Source organism: Centropristis striata, chromosome 12 (genome assembly GCF_030273125.1).
Source record: "Centropristis striata isolate RG_2023a ecotype Rhode Island chromosome 12, C.striata_1.0, whole genome shotgun sequence".
NCBI lineage: Eukaryota > Metazoa > Chordata > Actinopteri > Perciformes > Serranidae > Centropristis > Centropristis striata.
Window position 1 is genome coordinate 36,032,909 of NC_081528.1, and position 22,312 is coordinate 36,055,220.

Genomic DNA, 22,312 nt, shown 5'->3' on the forward strand with positions numbered 1-22,312 from the left:
GCACTCCTTTGGAAAATGAGTTCACATCAATTCTGGGTCGGCAGAGTTCAAACATCCAGATCGCTCTCTGTCGCAGCATATCGAAGCCCCTCGCTGTGTGATCTGATGAAATTTTGATGGTGGGTATGTTGTGTTGGCTTGTATTAAGTAGGTAGATATGTCTATGATTTCAAAAACCCCAACGAGGCATTGAGAGGATATGTTCTGCCCTCCACTAGCCATAGGTTTAAGCCTCAGTGAGGCTTCACTTATTGGCCTGTATCACAGTGCCCCCTACTGGCAGAAAGGCTCTCTGATAACGGCGCTTCATGTGGAATGATGACAGGTAACATGTGGTAAAAGTGCTCTTACAAGCAAAACAATTACTCTGGCATGCAAATGACTAACATGTTTCACTGAAAGTGGACAGGGAAAGAAAGATATAATGAGATACATCATCGCAACAGCCTAAAGCTTTGTTGTGGTCTGCATTTCATCATGCACCTACAATAAATCATCTCTGAGCAGTTTCCTTCAGTTTATCTAATTTAGATTTGAAGATGAAATATGTTCAAGAACAATTAAAAAGAAAAAAAATCAACCGGAAGCTTGTTGTCAAAAGTAGTCAATCACAATGCAGATTAAATTTAATAGGCTTTGTAACTGCAGAGGTGAAAATAGTTTAATTTGATTATTAGTTGATATTTACTGTTTAAGTGCTCATTAAGGGAAGTTTTAGTTTTAGTCCCATGAGCAAAATGCACGGACTATAAGTTTATGGTTCTTTATCTAAATCTCACTAATGACAATGCATAAAGGTTATGTGAGCAAAACTCTAGTCAGAAATAAATATATTATTTTAATTATATCATAAACTGAATGTGTCCATATAAATTAGCGTTGGTCATTTGATTAATTTTATGGTTGACAGGAAATCAATTCCAACTCTGAAAAAAACACATTAGTAATTGATCAGATATAAACTATCAAACATTTGCTAGCTTCACAAATCTCCCCCACCCCACCCAGTTTGATATGTTCATAAATTATCTCCATAAATGATGTGTTTCTTCGCTTTTTTACAGAAAATGTGAGAATAAAGTACTTGATCTCTGATAGGTATTTGCCGTTATTTTTATAATCAATTGCCAACACCTTAACACTTTCCAAGCTGGGCTAAATACACATCAACACCTTTCCCTGAATGTTTATGGTGCTCTTTTTCCAAGAGAGCTGTCAGATAACAAGTTCACATGTTGCAGGTGATAGATTTTTGTGCTGACTTGTTGTAGCAGAGCAGGAATACATTTCCTCCAGGTTTGGCTGCTTGTTCACTGATGATTGTTGGAAAGTAGCAAAACACCCTTGACCTGCCAGCTCTGATCAGCAATTAAGCACTTTAGAGACCTTGAATTGTTGCACTGCTATCAAAGAGCTATTCATATTTTCTGGTGAGAATGCGTCACATTAATTGGCGCTTATTTAATCTGAGCTGGAGGACACTGACATCAAGCCACAGTCGGTGGAGAAAAACTCAGACACCACTGAAGCAATGTTGATTGTTGGTTTGACGGCGTGTTTTCCTTAATTACAACAGACAGAACAATAATACTAGTGCAGGCAGCCTGTCGAGGCCGGCCGGCGCGTGGATGTCCAAGTGTGTGTTTTTCTGGCCGTGTGTGTGTGTGTGTGTGTCACAGTGCAGCAAAGAGTGCACGTGTGTCCAAATACTTACTTCTGAACCCACAGTGTCAATTAAGTTTCGGCTCATTTAAAAAGCGAGCTGTTTTCCCAGACACCTCTCAATGAAATCAACTAAATACCAGTGCAATAAGAGAGTAATGTCTTGTTGCCAGTGAAGCAAGATCATTTAGAAATCTCACAGCTTACCCCTGATCCAATAAAGTTGACGGAAGTGTGGTGCTGTATGCACGAAACCTCTACTGAGAAATGTTATCATTTTCCTTAGCAGCAATAACAGCCTCCATCGGTGTACTTATCACACCTTTCTCCCTCTATCACTCCCTTCATCTCAAATAATACTACTTTTTAAAACATCTCTTTCGTGTGTGCACCGTCTATGTCTCTCTTCTCACCCCGGTATCTTTTTTTCTCACACTTCCTCTCTTGCTCTCGTATAATTTCTCTCTCTACTCCCTTAAGTAACACTTAAGAGAGGCTAGATGTTTGGATCAAAAAATGCAAATTATATTTACAATAGTTAAAGAGTGGCAACATGCAAGACATGGTAGAGTACAGGTTGGCGTGCAATACAACAAAATGTTTTAGAAACACTGTCTATTCTTTTCAACCTGTTTTCTTATATAACCAAATTGTCAGATGTGATCAGGTTCATTCTTATGTGACAAGGTCAGCTAATGGTGGTCACATGATGTTACCATGTCCAAAATCAAATGCCTTAAAGAGAGAATTAAAGTTATTTATCGTGCTATCAGTTATTGGAATAATTGCCCACTGAATATACGTGAACTGAATAGTAAAGTATCTTTTAATTATTACTTGAGAATGCACTATTTAAATTTGTGAGTAGTGAATTAACATATTTACTGTATGAAAGTGAGAATTAATGTAATAGATATGAATGTAATAACTTATTCGGAATGATTTCTGATGATGTATATAATAATGTCTACAATGTTTAATTGTTAAGTGATTTTTGTTTTGTCTTGTGGACCCCAGGAAGACTAGCTCCTCCCACTTTTGGTGACAGCTAATGGGGATCTTTTTAACAATAAACAATAAACAATACCTGGTTACTAATAACACAAATATGGTAAGAAAGGTTCAGCACAGTACAGTACAGTACAGTACATCATATAAAAGGAAGAAAGAAGGGAAGTAAATCCCGACATGAGAGCTTGTCTTGCTTCATGACAAGCAGTTTTATATCCTTTTACCTAAATCCTTCCTCTCTCTCAGAGCCAATGCGTCACTCAGGAACAACAGTAACACTCTGTCACACAGCACGCTGTAAACTCTACAAGATTATCTCTTATCATGACCTCAACTGTTTGCTAGACTCCAAAGCCAACTTGCAGCATCTAGCGTACATAAACACGTACAGTCATGCACACACTAAACCAACATGGCAGCATGAACACAAACTCTGGGAATCACTCACTGTTAGAATATAAGATATGGTCATAGATTGCAGCTTTTGTAAGAGACTGACTAGATGCACTAAAGCTTTATTTTTTCGTTGTTGTTGTTTTTTTACTGTAAAGGTTTTTCTGTCCAACAGGTTCACTAGGGCAGGTAACATGTCAGCGAAGTGAACTGAATCTCACACGCACAGTTCAAATCACCCAAAAAAGAAACAAAATGACCAAAAAAGACACAAAATGACCAAAAATAGACACAAATTGACCAAAAATAGACACAAAATGACTAAAAAAAGACACAAAATGACAAAAAAAAGACACAAAATGACCAAAAAAAGACACAAAATGACCAAAAAAAGACACAAAATGACAAAAAAAAAGACACAAAATTACCAAGAAAAGACACAAAATTACCAAAAAAGACACAAAATGACAAAAAAACAACACAAAATGACCAAAAAAAGACATTAAATTACCAAAAAGACTAAAACACATGAACACTTTAACACAGTGGAGACAGAGCTGACTTCCAAAATGATTTGGCGACCCCAATTGGGGTCGGGACCCCAAGGTTGAAAATAGCTGATCTAAAAGAACAGGTTTTTCATTTGAATGGCTGGAAGATCTCAGTGATAAAATTATCAAATTATTTGTTTTCTGTGACTTAATATAAATGGAACTAAATGGGCATATGTTATCATCTTAAACCAGCCCCTGAATTGAATCAAATCGAAATTGTGGCAGACTTTCTGATATCATTATGTAATATCATATCATGCAACATGTAAGTTGTGATTTACACCCCTTTCACTTAGGACGTGGTACACCGGAGTTTGTTCTGTCAACATTAAAATAACAAAAAAATACATGTATACTAAATACCTTATCTGTGGAAAAAAAAAAGTCCGTTTTGTTTCCCTTCCTGACAAGCTGTTAGAGCATCTAAACCACCAGCAATGCCATTAATGAAACAATGCGCCGGGAGTTTCTTTTGACAATGAAATGTCATTGGAGTGTGTTGTAGCTCTCATGCTGGTATCAGCGCCCACCTGTGTCTAAGTATGTATCAGAACACCCTGGGGGTGACTGCATCGGATTCTACAAGGTACCACCACGTTCGGAGCACAATGGTGCACTGGCTGCTCTGCTGTGGGGCCCTTGGTACTTCTCTAATAATCTACCCAGCATGTGTTTATCTTTGTTGGACCAGGTTGTGTGGAGGAGGCGCTCGGGAGAGGAAGGCAGACAGAATCCTGCCAGCCTGCATGTGAGGAGCCCGCAAATCCAGAGGGACTGCTGGCTTTGTCTGGGCGTGCGTTTCTTGTGTGTGTTTCTCTGTATGTGTGTGTGTCTGTTTGTGTGTGTGTGTGTGAGAGACAGAAGTGGCAGCAATACAGTTTTGCAAACATGAGTTATGGTCTGACTTACACAGACACAGACACACACACAAAACATTTAATTGCCAAAAAAAAAGTCTCTCTTGGGCTCCATTGTGTCTAATGTGTTCAACGTTAATCTTACCCTTTGGGGACATTTGCTGTTGTGTTAATTACACACCACCAGGAGCCCTCATTAACACACATACAAACACATGCACGCACCAGCACACACACACACACAAACACAAACACAAACACCCTATGTACACAACTTAGGTGGAGTGAGCAGAAGCGCAGATTAAGTGAGGCAGTCCAGTATGGGGAAAGCAAAGCTAATGAAGCATTTACAGAGATTGGGGTCATTTGAGACTCGCCTGAGGTCAAAGCGTCTCCCACACCTTTAATGAACAAGCCCAGCCTCAGACGGAGAGAGGGATTCATGGGCCCGAGCGGCCAGCGCGCCCTGCTTAGTCATCCACTACACCGCTAGCTCATCACATTCTGGCACAGGCCTTTGCTTCCACCACTGTGCTAGCTTTGGCTAATGCCAGTAAAGTAAAGCAAACTGCAGCCGTGACACACAAACAATTAACCCAGGAGGACTTCTACCGGCCCTCTTGTCTGTTATCAGTGCTCATTACAGTCTGCACTGTAAAAAAAAATACAGTGTACATTTTCATTCAACAACAATATCTAATGCATGCTTAACATAGCTTTATTTTATAAGACATGTTGGAAATAGTATGCATAATATTGTTAATTACATTTAATTGTTTTATGTATGCTTTTTTGTATGCTCTTTGGTTGTTTTAGAGCATCTCAAACAACTCACATAGGTGGCTTATGAATACATATTTTGGAGAATTAGTGAAGGGGCTTATAGTGAAGTTTCCCTTCTTACCAATTGATGTAGCTTAATAATTGTTTCTCTGTATACTGAACATCTAGGCATAAAAATGTGGTTTTGTTAACATTATTTACCATGTACACTGTAAAAAAATAATCTGTTAAATTTACGGTAAATTACCGGCAGCTGTGGTTGCCAGAACTTCACCGTAAAAAATACAGTGAGTGAGTTTTCTACTGTAAATTTAAATATCAGCAAAAACTAATTTAGACTGAATATTCTCGTTATTTTTAAGGTAATTGTGTCAATTCATTCACACATCAGAGCAAATCTCCATTAACTTTACATGAAAATGTTATATTTTTACAGCAAAACTGTGCGTTTCCTACAGTTCATGACAGTAAAAGTAAAAATTGTGCTATTCCTTGATTTACGGTAATTAAGTGCCTACTACGGTGATACACAATTTTTAATTTTACGTCCCATTCCTGATGCAATTTGACAGTGTTTTACTGTAATTTCTACAAACCTTTTTTACAGTGTGCTGCCTGCTGCACACATTAAAACTGGGGAAAACAACACACATCGTCAAAAAAAATGAACGATAAAAATACTATTATTTGTTTGTCTCATTTCAAACAACTTAAGGAGCACAAAGGGAGAGGAGTGTGAGCTTCTTGTTTTTTGCCCTGGAAGCACCTCCTGCAGGGTGGAGCAGCGATGTCAGCAGCAGAGTAATGGACTACAAGGTGACCCCTATGCACCTGTCTTCCCCGAGCTTCACCCTCACTACGGGACCTCCGATTGCATCGCAGGTGGGGGGGGGGGGGTCTATACACAACCAATTATAGATAGTCAATTATAGATACAGCTGTAGCAGATTTGAAAGATGTGTGCCATTTCCTTGGAAGAACAAGGGTTGAAGCGATATACCGGTACATCATGGTATAAATTGACAGTTATCATACCGTGGACAGCAGCTGTTCTCAACCTTGGGGTCGGGGCCCCAATTGGGGTCGCGAGATGATTTCTAGTCTTTTTGGTCACTTAATGTCTTTTTTGGTCATTTTGTGTTTGTTTTTTTACTCATTTTGTGTATTTTTTGGTCATTTTGTATCTTTTTTTTATCATTTTGTGGTCATTTTGTATCTTTTTTGGTCATTTTGTTTCCTTTTTTTGGTAATTTTGTGTCTTTTTTCGTCATTTGTGTCTTTTTTGGTAATTTTGTTTCTTTTTGGGGTCATTTTGTGTCTTTTTTTGTCATTTTGTGTCTTTTTTGGTCATTTTGTTTCTTTTTTTGGTAATTTTGTGTCTTTTTTTGGTTATTTTATGTCTTTTTTGGTAATTTTGTTTCCTTTTTTTGGTCATTTTGTTTCTTTTTTGGGTGATCTGAACTGTGCGTGTGAGACTCTGTTCAGTGAGTGGGGGTCGCAGACAACATGCATGTTAAATTGGGGGTCGCGACTCAAAAAGGTTGAGAACTACTGGTCTACAGAATACAACAAATATTTAATTTATTTTTGAAAGGAGGCTTTATATACATCCTTCTATTAACCCATTGAAGCCTGGAAAGGGGATACGTCATTTTGTAGTATTTGTATAAGCTCTCAAATACTTTTTGAATTGCATTTCCATCTGCTACAGAGGCTGAAAAGTCTATTATTTAGTAGGAAGAGTTGACACTTCTGTTGAATTTCCAGAAAAACTTCAGGTTTTACAGGTGTTTTTAGACGTCAATGGGTTAAAATGGTTTAAAATTTGCATTAAAGCATATGTTCTGTTATATATCTTCTGTTTTCATTCTTTTAAGGCTAATTTAATATAAGAAGAAGAAGAAGAAGAAGAAACCAATAACATAGCACTAATAATTCCTGAGACGTTTATCTGTACTATGAATATATCATGTTTTTGCAACCCTAATCAGGTCAGGGACGTGGTGGAGAGAATACCTGAAAGCCTGAACATGCATCAATCAGTATGAAATGAGGCCGAATATATGTGTTTGTCCTTGTTGCTAAACCTGATACACAATGCACAGTGCTGTGCATTATTAAAATATTTTTATTTTATTTCTTATATATTTGTGGACTGGATATTAAGGGAGGTCATCACTTGCAAAGGATACAATAGAGCAGCAAAACAGACATCTCTAACAGTGCAGTAACTTAAATATGAATATAAATGAATTGTGGTTACAAGATGTGATCCATACAGAAATAGATTGACATTGTATCCACAACGAAACAACCATTCTTCCAGCTGAAATCCCCATTTCAGTGCAGCTGAAGTTTAATAAAAAAAAGTGTAATATGTTCTTCACATTCACGCATCAGACATGAAATATCCAACGCCTTTCGCTGCTTAGTGTGATTAAAATTAAAATCAAGGCGTATCAATCCTCTAAGGTTAATTTGTCTTACACAGTACATTTGCGGTGTCTTTCCATCCTGGGGATGCCTGTGGCCTCAGAAAGGTTAATAAGCTGCTTTACCTCAGCCAGAGATGGATTGGAAGAGAGTCGGAAAAGGTGAAAAGAAAGGCCAGGAGAGCAGAAACACCTTAATGCAAATCCACACAGTCAAAGTAATCTGTCTAGTCTTTAAAACCACCAGCTTCCCTACTTAACAGTCTCCAACCACTGCTGGACCTGTACTTTCCATGCAGCGAAACATTTATCCACGGACTTGACATCCGTCAGCCCTCATCTTGCGATGAGCAACTGGGGTCAAAGGTCGGTACAGAGAGCGGTGATGATGAAATACCTGCTGGAATACATTGTTCAGTGGTCCGCCAGTCTACTGTGGATTTAATGTCAGCTGGGTGAATGTTTCAGGGAAATGTGCTTGATTTGGCGAAGCATTACAGCCGGCTTCAGTGTGCTTATGTATACTGTAAAAAGCAAATGTGAAATTCCCAAGACCCTGCCTCTACCCTGAAGTGTTACTGATGTAGTTTTCATTTGCTTGCTTGTGTGGGTGGAGCAAAAGTGCAATAACAGTGCAACACCAGCGAAAGACCTAAAGCTTAACATGCCTAAGTCTGAATGTGGCTTCACAGCAGGCCCAGGCTCCCTTTAAAATTTGTGAATATTTTTGTTTGTTTATAAGGTAAAAGATCGGACCAAAGGCAAACAACAAGCCAAAAGCAGCCTTAAAATAATACTCCACACTTAAAGCAGAGTTGTTACATTGTCTGCACATTTATCACAGCGGTTTCAGATATTTTCTGCAGTGTTTCAACAGTATACTGCGTGTTTAATAAAACATGGTCAAAAGGAGAGGACAAAGAAGGAAACAATCTGCAAATGCTGCAATTCAGAGAAAGTCTTCCCCCTCAAGGCATCGGCACTGCAACAATAAATAACACACAGCCGTGTGATTTATCTATAATTTCTCCTGCCCAAAACAGTATCTGAATGCCTTATTCTCTCGATTCCACACGTCAGACTTTAAATGATCATTCATCTACTTCAGAGAAAAATTCAAGGAACTATCACATATGGGAAAAATAAAAATAACCACACGTGCTTGTTAGATGAGTGGATTCATTATCAGAAGCTTTGAAAATATATTTATTTGCCATTATTCCTGGTTTAAGAAAGACAAAATGCAAGACTCTTGGAAGAAAAACTTTAATTTATTTTACTTTAAAAGAAAAAAAGAGCAGATTCAAAAAACTGATACTAAAACAGAGATGGTAAACAGAAAAAGAGAGAGGCGAACATTCAAACAGACAAGGAAATGCAGACAGATGTAAAATATGTATGCTGTGGATAGTGTAGCAATACAATGATAAGAGGAAAAAAAAGAGAGGAAGATACCGATTTTAAGTTCAAGGGAGATGACAGAGAGGGAAAGGCGGTGAAGAGTAGAGAAAGGAAAAGGGTGGGAGGATGGGGAAGGAAGCACAAGAAAGGGAAAATAAATAAAAGAAAAGGTAAAAAAGAAGAGGCTAACTGTGCTGATACGTGTATCCTGAAGGGAAGCTGAGGAAAGTGCAATGGACAGTTTATGTGTCTTTCATGCAGAGATGCTGCTCAGCCTTGTGGAGAGGGCAGAGGAAGCTTTAAGATATATCCCTTCTATCATATAAGCTCTGCTCCAAAACAGTTTGGATGCAACTTAAAGTAAAAACAAGAATGTGTCAAATTCAGAAAAAGGGAATATGTTTACACAATAAGATAAGTTTCCTTGTTTAAGCATTAGATATCTTGTCTTCATTGCAAATCATTGCATTCTGTTTTTATATCCAGCATCCAAAGTTTTGTGGAACTGGGATTGTACTTGATATTTAAAAGTGACACATATTAACATTTTGTTGTACATTATTGGATTGAATCCTTCTTTTCCTTTGAACTTTCAGCAGAATGTCGCTTTGCTAAATGAAACCGTAACATTCTCTATTGAGATGATTCAAGTTTTTACAGGCAATGTGCAGCATTTTTTTTTTTTTTTATGTTCGTGTCTTATTATTACAACTTATTATTGGTCACACTGACTATCAGACTAATCTAATATTTATTTACTTTATATTATTCTCCACAACCTGCTGTTACAGCTGTTCATGACTGAGAAAGTACTGGCTCAATTTGTTTGTTTACAAACAGAAATATTATAATTTGAGTACTGCTGTCTAAATTAATTTTTAAACATATTTAATGCATTCAAAAACCATTCAACACATAACAAAAGTTCCAAGCTTGGTACCAATGTGGTATTCTGATGGGAATGGGTCGAAATAAAGCTCCCAAATTAGGCAAATTTTGGGGAGGTAACCTGGCATGGTTCCCTTTCACTTCAAGATTTCTGAATGAAAATGGGTTATATGGATATTAACAAGTCTACCAATTACACAAAAATATCCATTATTACAAGCTACAGTCTGAAGACAAAAAAACTAAACAATTAACTGAAATAAATCACAGAAAATAGTTTGATTGATTTGTTTTCTTTATCGATTTGCTGCTGTACTTTTTAATGATGACACCCTAAATGCCAAATGATACTCAGACCTCTGGTGCACAGCTGAAATGAAATCAGTGATAAAATATTCAAGACGAACAAATATAAGAAAGAAGCTACATTAGCATATTGCTAAGTTGTCCGTGTCAAAATCACTGAAGCCTAATAGTAGCCTATGATGTGTTATTAGCTTTTTTCAATAATTATCTCCATTTATGTATGCAAAAAAACAACAATAAATCAGACTGTACCAAAGCAGTCTTAAACAGTAAAAAAAAAGCATTAAGTTTTATGTTTGCGCGTCTCAGCTTTAGCAATTTCCCTGAAGTGTCACTCGGTTTGTTGTTGTTTTGGTTTTTATTTCTTTACTTTCTTTTTTCAGGTGACTGTGGATCACAGTGTGTAATCAGGTTGGTGTGTCTACCTTACTCTTCCTTTCCCTCATCTCAACCTTTTCTGTCTGTGGAGTAATTTACCTCGCTGTGGCATGAGAAGTCACGATTGTTTATATTCAAGCAGGCACCATCTTGAACACGCAGGACTCTGATTGTTTACCCATCCTGCATGTGACATCACAGTTGCTCTCTTCCCCCCAGTGTTCCTCTGTCTCCTCTCTGTCCCTTTCCAGCCAGATTGTCTGTAGAGTGTCACCCCCTGGCCCACTTGTAGTCACAAACCAATTCCACCGAAGACAAATTAAACTTAATGCCATGTAACAAACTCAGCGCGCTACTGTGTGCACTGTCAGGCGTTGACTTAGCCAGCCGAGAGACGGGGCTCGGGTGCACCTTTTTTTTTTTTTTTATCTGTATGGAAATCATGAGTCAACATGGAGCCAGATCCAAAAAAGCACATTTGGAGAAGTCGGAGTTCGACAAAAAGTGTAAAATTCAGATACTGGTAAAACATTTGCAATTACAACTGATGAATTCTGTTAACTGCATGGCCGACAGAGTTTGTGTTCGATCTCATTTAAGAGGAGATTATGAAATTCAGCGGGTGGTTGAGTTGTAACAGCTTGAAAAACAAACGGTGTCTACAGGCCTATCAGAGAAAAACAAACAAACAAACAACCATTGCTTAAGTGGAAGAAAAGTTATCCGCCCCTGAAATTAATACCTGGCAAGAAGAGTGAAAACAAATCTGTGTTAAGTTTGTTAAGTGTCGTTGAAACACTCTGCTACTGCAGATGTGTAAGGAAATCAGAGACAATTTTTGTTTTTTGTTCATTATTATTATTATTACTATTATTTTCAATTTGATTGTAATGTACCTTTTAATTTTATCGGATTGCTATACTTGTTCTGTCTTTAAAAGCAATAAAAAAGTTGTTCACAAACAAAAAAGAGACAATTTTTGTTAGAACTATTTAAAAATCTGTACATTTTTCCTATAAATAGTTACTTAGAAACCAAAAGGGTTTCCTCACAAAATTATCCCCAAATATGTCATACTTTTTAGAAAATTGGATCTTCTTTTCTCCTTTTTTCTTTACCTATTTTCTCCATGATTGTGGATGTATTTATTTCTGTATATACACGGTCGCCCATGAAGCTGGAATAAAATAGTCTTTACCTCTTTCCATGAAATGATTGTGACAAAAACAAAAATGAAAATGAAACCACAATAAACAGGATTGTGTTTGAAAACAAAAGCATTCCAACTTTATGGGTGACCGTGTTTTTTGTTTGAAAACTGTGATTGTGAGATTTAAAAAATGAAATTCCGATTACATGATAATTTAACACATATAATAATATTGTGTACATAATCCAGCACCTCTGAAAACTTATTTGTTTCTTTCCATTATTGCTTCACATTGTAGTAATGGTTACAGGATCTCTCTCCACCTTCTTTTATTCACATTTCAAGTGTAATTAATTTGACAAAAGACAACAAATAATAAGATATAAGATAATGTAACAATGTTGTTTTTGTGAATTCATTTGGCCAGTATAATTGTGTATCATGTGTAGTATGTTTTATTTTACAATATCTCACTGTATGAACATTGTGTTGTGATTCTGAACAAATCAATGTATTGTATGATTGCAGATGATAAAAGGTGAAGAAACTAGAAAACTAGAAACTACCAAAAGCAACACGGCACTAAAAACTTTTCTGGTACTTTCGTCTGCTGCATCACTCAGAAAGGTCCAATCTAGTGCAGCAGTACATCCACACAGTGAACAGTGAGCCATCACACATCAAGTATTCCCTATAAAACCCAGCGCTCGTACTCATACTTCTGAGCTGGATTAGATATGCACTCCATACTCTTGCTGTCTGGGATCATGGGGGTGAGTTAATGAAGCTCCGCTGGGGCTTTTCCATGTGAAAAGCTCCAGTGACAGCGCTGACATTGTCCTCTTTTTAAACGCAAGTCCCATTGTTAATAAGCATCCTATCACTCAATTAGGCAGGCACGCAGACACTAAATACCACAACAGGAGGACACACACACTGACTGAACACATCCTTTCCTTTTGTTTTAAAACCAAATATCACTGGAATATATTAGACTAACAGATTGGGGGGAGGATGGTTGTTATTGTGTCTGATTTGACAAGTATGGTAATTCTGGTAAATGCCATGTAATGGAAATGGTGGAGGTACTCCAAGTCTGGATGTGGAAGCACAAACATGATACGCAAGAGCCCGAAATAAATAAACGGGAGTTAAAACATTTAACGATCAAAATGAATTGTGTCTTTAACTAATAAATTCAGGATGAAGTTCAGAGACGTCAAACTTCCCCTGGGTACTCAGCGGGCTTTTGAGTCACTTCCCTGACTTTTTTGTCTCCGTGTCCTTGCTCCAGACTTATCGGTATTCAGAACGTGGGCTCAGGTGGACCAAGGTATATGGGTTGTCTAAGTATTGTTGACAGAACAGTCCCAGGCAGATGAAGATGCAGAAAACACTTGTGCGGTAGTAACAAAGTCAAATAAAAAAAGGTTAAAGAAATGGGAATCCTTAAATATATTCTTGATAAATTACTTAGGCACAAATACACACTCTGAGGGCCAGCGGAGAATTAGATTAGAAAGACAACACGAAAAGATTGACATATCCCAAACGGGCCAGCCGAGGCTTTCCAGCATTGAGAAAAATAAATAAAATAAAATATTTAGACGCGCAGGGGATATTTATTTTCGAAGAGACAGATTTTGATGAACATTACAGTGTACCTGAAGGCACATAAAAGTTAGCAGGGTGTAGACTTGGGAGGCTGTAAGCGGCAGGTATCAAAGAAAGCTAATATTCAGAGGGCTAAAGTTAAAGTGCACTGTGATAGCCAGAATGGCTCTCATCTGAGAAGAGAAGATTAAAATCAGTGGGACATCACAGCAAGGCAATATGAAGTAGGAATGAGAGGAAATCTCTCCCTCCCTCCCTCTCTTTCACAGACGCAGATGCACACGCACATAATATAGTCTCCTACAATAAACCAATTACTTGTCATTAATATTTAAGGGCCTAATTTCCATTCATATGTGATATATTAAAAATGTGCAGGGATGAGCAAGGAAAAGGGCTGACCCTGAGATATTCACAGTGGGCTGGCTGCCCCAAACAGAGAGGAATGAACATCAGGGTGTTTTGTGTTTTATTGAGACAAATGTCTCTGGCCTGTGCCAGCAATTAATGGCCTATCTTCTAAAATGAAGAAAATGGTACCATTTGAGGCCGTTCTTTTCCAAAATGGGATAATGCCCTCTTTGGTTTTGCCTCAACTAATAATGGACATTTATTCCAGAATGCCTGATTTCCTGGCGTGAGGAAAGGTCTCGGGTCGTCAAAACAATTCACCGAAGGGAAGCATCTCTTCACTCACGGACACTGATGACAGCTTACAAAATGAGTATGTGGTAAAATGCCAATTGTGATCTTGTTTGTGGGAGACTGCAGCTGTTAAACAATGAGCCTAAAAGAGAGTGAGTGTGGGGGTGTTGTTGTTTTTTTCTCCTCCTTCTTCTTTTTTTTTTTTTTATTGGGCTGGCCCTGACTCCAGATGGACACCGTCATGTCTTAAGAGATGATTTCAGAAGCAAGCAGAGAGAAAAACAAGATAAGAGACGAGAAAGGGGCAGATGTCAGGAGAAAAAAAAGCCCGGGATAAAGATGGAGAGGAAGCTGCTTTGGCGGATGCTCCCTCCTCTCAATTAACAGAATCAGTAATAAACAGCCTTGTTCTCCAGGGAAACACGACAAACCGTCTACTCTGACTCCCCAACACTTTGACATAGAACGTATCAAAAGCTTATCGTTGTACACACGCTATTAATACAAGGCAGGCTATTCCACAGTGGGCTGCAGTGTCTTGAGTTGAGCTTAAACTCATTAAACAAAAGCCTTTATTACATTGTGACTATCTGAGGAGGCAGAGATCCAACAGCAGTCTTGGGATATTTTTTTTTTAAAGCAACAAGCTTTTCAAAAGGTTTATATCAACAAGACATATTGTTAGTGAATAAATAGAGCTTAACAGGATTAAAATATCTTGAGTAGCACTTATTGTTGCTACAGTTGCAACCGCCAGCCAATAATAAACTCATATTGAACACACACTGTACACTGAGTGATTCCGTGGCTATTTCACGGATTTTGAGTTAAGCAAATCCGTGGCTATTTCACGGATTCCTGTGAGATCATGTTGGAAAGTATACACAATATTTCATTTTCTTACTACACCATCGTGTTCTGTTGATCCTCCAACTTGTGTGGTGCCTGTAAAGGTCAACCCTGGAAGGTAACTTGGTTAAGACCTCGCTCCAACTGATGGCTGCAGTCATCCACCCCCTCATCACAAGGGATTTGATCAAATCCCCCAAGAGTCCTCCTCACTCTGACACCCATTTCCCTTTACCTCTGTACCTACAACTCAACCCCCCGCACACACACACACACACACACACATGCTCTCCCCTCTGAGCCAATGTGCTGTGCACACCAGCGGATTCTCAATCCTTGCTACAAAGCCCCAGCAGCAGGGCGGTAATGACCCTGCCACAACGGCAGTAATGATGGAATCAGTGGGGGGTTTAGCTGGCTCTCTGACTCTCCCTAATAAGTCCCCTAATAACTCTGTTAACATCAGGGCTGACCCGGCCACCAGATCAAACACACTCACGCATGGTCGGCCACCTCACATGACACTCAGCAACCTCTCAGTCAGGCAAGGAAACTGTTGCTGACCAGCACACTGTGCTTTGGGGCCCTACACTGTAAAAACAAACCTGTTGTTTTTACGGTAAAAAACCAGCAGCTGTGGTTGCCAGAACTTTACCGTAATAAATACGGTGCAACTTTTTGTAATATTACTGTAAAATTATATTAGCTTTGTTGATTTCCCGTTTAAGATGCCATTTTAGTCCATATTTTAGAGTAAAAATAAAAAGTTTTTCCATCAAAAGAAACGCTGCTCTGCCATATAACTGACAAGAAACACTTTATAAATGCCAGATTTTACCATTAAATATTACAGTATATTTCTGTTGGAGATATGGTGTTAAGTACATTTAACAGTGAAAAAAAGTATTTTTTACAAAAAATAAATGCTAAAATGACGATTTGTATATATATATTACAGTATATTTTTGCACGACAAACATGGCTATTCCACGGATTTTGAGTTAAGCGAATCCGTGGCTATTTCACGGATTCCTGTGAGACCAGGTTCATACTTTCATTTATAAGGTAATATTGGGACTGCTGCCTTCGTACATTTGCAGCTTAATTACTGTGAGAAATGCAGGATCTTATTCTCTTCGTTCACAAGATCAATTGTTGCTTTCTGTCCCTTTTTGCTCTACAGAGTTGGGTAAAAGGGCATTTGTTTACTCTGCACCTTATGCTGGAATATGCGGCAGAAAGAATGGAAATTAACTGAATTTGTTTCTTTGAGCACTTTTAAATCCAAACTGAGAGTTATTGAGGCCAATTCCATAACATGCACTTGTTTCTCATGACGTGTTTAAGGTCTGTATGTTATGTAAATATGTAACTGTATTCTGTGTTTGCTTTCCCTTGAAAAAGAGGTTCTTAATCTCAATGGGATATTCCCTGGTTAGATAAAGGTTAAATAAAAAAATAAAAATAAAAAAGGGTTAAAAGAATGCAAAAAAAGTGCACTTGTACAAAAAAGTACTTGTTTGATGTTCCGATGCCTCTTTTCCTCTTGACCATTGTTTGGATTTATTTCTGTTTGGTTTGGTAACACGTCTCTCTGTCCCCTCTGGCCCTTTTCACCACAAGCACTTTGGCTAAGCATGTTCATTAGCTGCTCCGCCATCATTAACACAGAGGCATGCTGGGAAAGAAAGTCCCAATGACCCTGCTCAGAGGGGAGGGAATGCAGCCTCTGATTCCTCCTTCAGGATGTACATACATCTTCATTAGGCCTTTGTCTCTTTCTGCAGAAGCATGAGTGTCATTGACTTTCAGACCATAAAGTGTATTAATCTAGTGGGCCACACAACAACAATAACCTTGATGAAACCTTAATAACATACACTACCGGTCAAAAGTTTTAGAACACCCCAATTTTTCCAGTTTTTTATTGAAATTCAAGCAGTTCAAGTCAAATGAACAGCTTGAAAGGGTCCAAAGGTAAGTGGTAAACTGCCAGAGGTAAATAAAAAAAGGTAAGCTTAACCAAAACTGAAAAATAATGTACATTTCAGAATTATACAAGTAGGCCTTTTTCAGGGAACAAGAAATGGGTTAACAACTTAACTCTATGGAGTCTTGGGCTATTTTGTCCATTTTTTAATTCTTTTCATGTCTTTTTTTGTCATTTTGTGTCTTTTTTTGGTCATTTTGTGTCTTTTTTTAGTCATTTTGTGTCTTTTGGTGTCTTTTTTTGTCATTTTGTGTCTTTTTTTAGTCCTTTAGTCCAACATAAAATGTGATTTTGAATCTTTTTTTTTACTTTCAAAACACTATCATGCTCAATAAAGAATTTTAAATGTTGCAAATGTGCATTAATTAGTACACTGAGACATTAAACTGCATCATTTTCAATTAAATTCTGGAAAAGTTGGTGTGTTCTAAAACTTGTGACCAGTAGTGTATGTACACACCTCATTGTAAAAATTACTAGTGTTTTTTTTATTACAAAATAGTGCCAAAGTGTTTGGAAACATACAGTGTACTTAGAGATTTTAGTGGGGAACAACCTCCCGACTATTACTGTGTTGTTTCTGCTGAGAAGCCCAGACATCACCATTACAAAGTGGCATATGCCCTTTGTCCGTCAGCAATTGGTGCATGCAATGGAGGAAACATTTTGGAAGAAAGGGGGTGTGAAGTTTGCCAACATCAATCTTGTTTCAAATTGAACTGCAAAGTTCCAGCTGAATGAATTGCCTTTCAAATGCAGCAGGCCATGGCTACACACATTCAATCCCGAAGTGAATCTGATTTGATCCCAAGAGCCATACAAAGGCACAACTCGCTGATTGATAAAGCGAACTGAGGGGAGATGAGGGTAAAAGAGAAAAAAAGAGAGGGCCAAGTCAATGGAGAAGAGAGTAAAGAAAGAGAGAAAAGCCGATACAGCCAAGCGAAGGCAGAAAAGGGGGAGGGGGAAAGAAAGCGAAAAAGAAAAAAAACGTTTTAATGGGAAATAAAATAACTATGACGGACCCAGGTTGATCTACAGTGTCTATTTAATGTCTCGTACACAAGTTGAAAAGATGTGAAAAAGCAGGGTGGTGAGCGAGCACAAATAGAGATGTGTGTCTCTGATAACATATTGCTCAGCTCTATGCGTAGGTGGTAGCAATTTTCTGATCACAAAGCACTCGATGGTGCCAAAGGTGAAATACCTGCCTTGACACCAGGGACTGAGGTGTAACATATTTTCAACTCGCAGCGAAAGACTGCTATTTCCCACACAAGAACAGGATGTCATGCAGGAAATATTAAAATGAAAGCATTATAGAAAAAATCAAGTACAGTATTAAGGGGTGCTCCGACAACTTTTATAAAACTTGGAATCCTATTCTTTCCCTAATTGAGTCTATTTCATCGTTAGATGATTAACATAGATGGTTCTAATTAAGATAAATTGATATAACCTTTAAATGGCCAGTAATTGTTTTTATTATACTGATTTGGTGATCAAACTCTAGGCACAACATATACAAATTGTTATAGCTATTTTTTTGTTAGTTTTTTCCAAGCATTCTGTATATCTCCTCTAAATGTCCCTTTTTATTTTATTTATTTATTTATTATTATTATTATTGGTTTGGTTTTATGTGTATGTATATGTATGTATGTATATTTTTATTTTTATTTTTCGTTTTTTATTATTTATTCGGCTACTGTTCACCCCTCCTGTTTTTCTTTGAGGGGGAGAGAGTTGTATTTTCTCATTATCATTACTATTTATTGTTTTTTGCTTATTTTATGTGAATGTAACTCTCTGGTTCGGGGGGCGGGGGGTTGTTCTAAAAGGGGGAAAAATGGGTGAATTGTACCTTTTCTGATTGAATATGTATTATGTCCTGACAACCCAATAAAGATATATATGAAAAAAAAATGAAAGCATTACCATTACAAAGCATTATTGCTCAGTGTATAGGAGCTATAGCGCCATGCTACCAGCTAAAAAAAAAAAAAATTGAGATTCATTGCTGGCTTTCTCTTTAAATTAACAGAAAGGCTTCATTGTCTTTTACTGCAATAGGGTTTCAATTAGTCATTAACTTAAACTGGAGGAATTAATCACTGTGCCTTTATTACTATACCAGCACAGCAACATAATTAAAATTGTTTTATGTGAAACCAATGGTAAAATAATTACATAAACAGTATGTGTCCCTAGGAACTGAATTTGAATATTTTTTTTAATTTTTATTTCAATAGAGAAAACAATTTGTTTTTTTTAACTAAAATTCAGCCAGCGCAGACCCTCCGCTGTACTCCTGCTGATAGAAGACTTTCTGCTGAAAACTCTGAAGGAAAAGCTCAAGCTAGCAGCTGTAGCTAACTTAAGAATTTTAGAATTTTTTAATGAGGATCAAATACAGCTACAGAGCCACTAAGTTCAATTTCACCAATATTACACTTAGTTCAAGTTTATTGGAATTCTATTCAGAACTGAAATATTTCAATTTCAAATTATGCTTTTCAGATGAAATTTTCTAAGCACTTATTCAAGTTGAGCAGTTCAAATTCAAACATAAATGATTCAAATTCAGTTTCTCGTGGCATATAGAACTTTTGTAAATAGTTATCATATTCTGCAGACAGTTTGTGTTGTGATTTCCACTTCCACAATCTTTGATTTGGGATTTATATAGCCGTAAAGTTGGTTACTTTTTAAAAAAATATGGTTGCCTGTGTGGTCCCAAAGTGAGAGTAAAATATGTTTCCAGTATGATTTAATGGGTGACATGCCGATGGCCTTTAGACTTCATAACTGATATGTGCTGAATTTTCAATCAGGCCAAAGACCCGTCACATAATAATTGACAATGAAAAAAAAAAAAAAAAGAACACGTTTAGAAGATTGAAGCCGAGCTTGAAATCCCTCTTGATTATCATTTCCTTTTCTTGGAAAAACTCATTAAACAGTGAGACTCATAAAAGCAGCAGGGGAGATGACAGTCTTGCATTCTCAGTTGTTTTAGAGGCCTCTGAGCGCAATAAGCATCTGAAAATTGGGGGTTGTTAAAGTGATTCTTTTTTTTTCTTTCTTTTACAGCTAAAGTGTTGTTCTTCAACAATGCACGTAACAAGCAAGAATCCCAAGGAACGTGAAGTTAACAGACGCCTTTTTGCACCATTTTCTGAGGGCAGCTCTGCAGGGAAGGCATTTACACCTGCTTGCCTCATCTTTCACGATACACTAGTCCCCCGAAGTGTGCTTTACTTATAAATATCCACGTCTAAGATGTGGCAAAGATGGAAGTACCGCTAAGAAGCATAGAAAAAAAAACAACAAGTGTGTAGGTGCATGTGTGTTATAAAAAAAACGGGGGCAATATCGCAGACAAATGAAGTCGGTTTTCAGCAGTGACTTGTTTGTCAAATCAGCACAAAGGATTTATGGTCCGCGGTTACAATGAAGGGTTACAATGAGAGTACAAGACCTCAGGAATTAATCTTGCAAGACGCCTCTACACCTGATCCTCCGACACCGCTTTAAACTACAACCAAGACCAGTTAACCGACTTGACTGGAGATGAAGGAAGACTCAGAACCCAAATAGGTCAGATTCAAAGCGGAAATAAGGCGTGGATCCTTCCGACAAAATGTTTAATGTTCAAGCGCATTTATTGTTACATATCCTCAGATGGCATGCATTTGAAAGACTATACTGCATGAATCATGAAACAGAGGAAAGAGAAAAACAAATGGACTGCTATCTCATTTAGGAAGATCCCATCTTGCACCTTTTTTTTTTTTGCAATACCATCTACATCAAAGCCCCTCTAGTTGACTTTCAACTTCACTGATGGGGGGTGGAGTGGGTGTGTGTGTGGGGGGGGTAGATATCAAACATTAAACAGCATTTTTCATTCATGAGCAAATCATGTTCTCTTTCAACAATAGAGGGAAAAGAGCTGATTCAGTGAAGTCGCTGCAGGGGTAATTGATAGGGATCCAGCAAAGGTAACTCCCAGGGGAAACGCTGGATCATGAATTCCTACCCTGCCAGCGGGAACATGGACTATCTATAGTGCTTTTGTAAAACCCCAGTGGGTGAGAAAGTGAATTTAATAAAGAATTTAAAAGGACATTTAAAGCTGAATTAAAGCCATGTGTCTGCAGAGCTCTGAATAGTAAGTTGTAATTAATTCAAAGAAACTGACCGTGTATTTTATAGCATGTGTGTGTTACAAACCAGCGGGGTAACACTTTACAATAACCATCTAAGTGATGTTTATAGATGGTTTATAAACCAGTTATTATTAACCATTTACAAAATTCCATACATATTTAATCTTTAAATGTTTTCAAGCAATTTCTTAAAGGTATATGAATCATTTTGAAATCATTTACATACTTAATATGGTGTTAAAAATGTTATAATGAGTGTAAAGCTATTAATAAACTAATAATTATGTTTGTTTGTGGTAAAGTAATCTATTTGGCATTTATAAATTATAGTTCAACATTATTACATTTTCTATTCACCATTCTAAATGGCCTATATACGGTTTATAAATGATGATTAAACATTAATAAACTATCTGTTTACCATTTATAAATGGTTTATTTACCATCTATAAATGATGGTTATTGTAAAGTGTTACCACAAGCGGACGCTAACTATTACATTTAATTCCCTCCTTTTTAATGTAAAAACTGAAAGAGATGACAAAAATGTTAATAAATAAATAGGTGTGGAAAAATGTCGAAAAGGTCTGACTCATTGACTTCACAAATATCACAGAGAACATGTTGAAATATATATATATTATCCTGTGGTGAAAGACACCAGAGCCATCCCTGCCACTTCATTAAGCCTGGCAACAACTGCTCCTTCCTATCCACATCCTCCTTCCATCTGCATTATGCCGACAAATCACCTTGCGGCAGCTGAGGCAAAATTGTTATTTATTTCACAAGACAAAAAAAAAAAAGAGTGGAGTCTAGTTTGTGGACCTGCAGGCGGTGAGGAGGAAGCAGCCGGCGGGCTGACTGGTTTCCAAACAGACGGTGGGAAGGAAGATACAGGAAAAGTTGGAGGATTGTGTATAGTTATGTCCACACACCCTGACAGAGCTCAGATTTGACTGTTCTGCGCTTGACAGGCTCTGACTTCTCCCCTCCCACTGCTGCTAGAATTAGAGGGGTGTACGACCCACACATATACACACACACACTGTCAAAGAAGTGGAAAACACTCAAATTGTCATGGGAGGAATACATCAAGTGCCTTCACATAGCCGTTTCCATACACAAACAAACTGGCTCTGTACTGCTTGTGTTATTCATCAGCAAGTTAGGTAGCCGGGTTGTGTATCTGAGAAACAAACTGGCCGGGACAAGAAAACTCCCAGA

At 37.6% G+C, this 22,312-nt stretch overlaps 1 protein-coding gene across 2 annotated transcripts in view; it reads right to left on the reverse strand.

Annotated features, from left to right (window-relative positions):
• diaph2 (diaphanous-related formin 2) overlaps positions 1–22,312 on the reverse strand; it is a 519,741-nt gene that overhangs the window by 277,893 nt on the left and 219,536 nt on the right. The window lies entirely within an intron of this gene.